This window comes from Rattus norvegicus, chromosome 8 (genome assembly GCF_021556685.1).
Source record: "Rattus norvegicus strain SHRSP/BbbUtx chromosome 8, alternate assembly SHRSP_T2T, whole genome shotgun sequence".
NCBI classification, from domain to species: Eukaryota; Metazoa; Chordata; class Mammalia; order Rodentia; family Muridae; genus Rattus; species Rattus norvegicus.
This window is the reverse complement of record NC_141541.1, coordinates 65,764,653-65,767,214: the sequence shown is the minus strand read 5'-3', so window position 1 is coordinate 65,767,214 and position 2,562 is coordinate 65,764,653.

Sequence of the window (2,562 nt, the reverse complement as noted above, 5' to 3'; positions counted from 1 at the left end):
CCCAGCCTCGGCGCTTCCTCCGCCGAGCTGCCTGTCTGCCCAGTCGTCTTCCCATCCCATCTTGTCCATCCCCCTGTCTCTGTGAGTGGGGCTGAAAGGGAAGCATGGCCAGGAGATGTAGCCGCCTCTTTGTTCAGCTGCACGAGCCAGTGTCCTGTGTCTGCCCGTGGGAAGTGCTCACTGCTGTCCATTTCTGCCAGCTACACCTGAGCCTGAGCTCCTGGGCTGCCTCGGGCTCAGGACCAGTCCCTGGGAGGCTGCTGGGAATTCTGGCTGCTGCTTCTGCCGTGTTGTCCAGGCCTGAAGCACAAAGCAGTGGAGTCTGCGCCTGGCCAGATGGGATGTGGCTCTGGGGTGAGAGCCCAGATAAACATCCCTCAGACAGTGCTGACCTCAGGGTGAAGGGAAGGGGAGCCTCTGGTGCTTCTCACGTCCCATCTAACATGGGACAGCTTTGCTCTTCCTCACCCCTACTGTGTGCCAAGCCCCGTGCCCTCCTGGGCTCTGCATGGAGTGAGGCACTTCTGTCAGCCCCAACTGGGATACACAGGGGGAGAACGGGGACCAGTCATGGGCTTTTCTCCAGGTTGTCCAAGACCGGCAGAGCCCCAATGAGTAGGAGAGACCTGTTTCATTGAGATGAGTAGGGAGTTTCCCCTTGTCCCGTCATGCTCTGGCCTTCCTCCAGCATACAGAACCTAAGACCCAGGAATGCTGGCTTGAAGCTCATCTTCTGTCTTCCTCCACAGGCCAGCTGTGCTCTAGCCCCTCCCAATGCACTGCCTCTCCACAAAGCCACCCTCTGCACATACTTCAGGCTAATTTTTATGAGTCATTCTACTGTAAATGGTCTAATACCTGCTGTGTGTAGACTACTGGATGATTCAGGCAGGGAGCAGAGCAGACTAGAATCCATGGCTAAGAGGGCAGTCACCCACAATGACAGGCTCTTGTGACGGATTGCCTAATATGAGAGTATTGTCTGTAGATTAAGAAGCAGCATTTGGGCTGCGTTCAGGATGGGTGCGAACATGGGTAGGGCTTATAGCCCACCAGGGACCCTAGGCAGGGAAGCTTGTCAAAGAGCTCTAAGAAAATGGGTGAAGACAATTCTTTACCGACAGACAGTGCTAGGAGATATGAGATGGGGCTGGTGAGAGAAGGGTGTAGCCTGCCTGTGTTTATTATCAAGCCAGGAGCTGTTGGAATCCAGGGACAGGTTTGAGACAGCAGAGACATGCCAGGTCACACAATTTTAAAGTCATCCTCCTGGGTACTGGCAGGCAAGTGTGAGGCAAAGAGAGTAAGAATGATTGTGAGGGAAGATGGACTCTAGGGAGATCTAAGAGGCCACATCAGAACGTACTCGTGGGGTCAGCATGCACCACATGAAGGAAAAGGATGAGCCAAACACCTCTGACTTCCTGGTGGTGGGTATGAGGAAAGGGGTAGCTGGGCACCTGTGGAGGAGACACCATCACAGGCTCTGCTGAGGGCACACTGAATTGTGTGCCTTGAAAACTGCCAAGAGGTAGGGAATTGTTGAAACCCAGGCTGGAGAAGGAAGCCGAGAGTTGTCTGTGAATGGATTGAACCTGAAAGATGAGTGCTATGTGGTAAGGGGCACAGGATGAACCCTGGAGGTGTCTTAGAACAGGTCAGGAAGAGGAAGCTCCTGCAAACCTGGCACTCAGGAGGCTGAAGCAGGTAGATGTGAGTTAGAGGCCAGCCTGAGCTACTTACTGAGAACCTGTCTTCAAATAATCAAGACTAACTGCAAGACACAGGGGAAGCTCAAGACTGGATGGAGCAGAGAGCCAGTGCCACTGAGGCCCAGAGAGAGGCCTGCGGGGGAAGCCACTGGGGCCTGCCTCACCAAAAGGACTGGGATGAGACTGTTGTTGGTTTCATCCCCAGTCTGAGGAAACTGGCCCGAGTAGCATCTGTGTTTGGCCAAGCCCATTCCAGGAAAATGTATCTCTAACTGGAAGATGGGAGTAGGAGGTCAGAGGCTTGTGCAGATTCCACTGTCTGAGGGAAGGACACTGACCCATGGCTCATGTCCAAATCCTGGGTGGGAAAAACAAGCTACTGAGAAGACGTGGTAGGGACGGGTGGTAGAGCCTTCCTTGGAGTTGACTTCGTTGACACCGCAACAGAGGGAGGCACACGCTGGAGCCTTGGTGAATGTTTGATGACCAAATTGAAACCAGATATACACCGCTGAAACCCTAGCACTTTGCAAGTGAGATGGCACACAGGCCATCTTGGCTACATACAGAGTTCTAGGCCAGCCAGGGTGTAGAGACCCTGTCTTTTTTTTTTTTTTTTTTTTTTTTTTTTGGTTCTTTTTTTCGGAGCTGGGGACCGAACCCAGGGCCTTGCGCTTCCTAGGTAAGCGCTCTACCACTGAGCTAAATCCCCAGCCCCGAGACCCTGTCTTAAAAAGAGAAATGTGTCATGATTGCTTCAGGTTGGGCTCTTTGGGTCTGTTAAAGCAGGTGAGGCCCAGGGCCTGCTTTCTCTGCACTTCTGCTCCCAAACCATGCCTCTCAGCTTCGA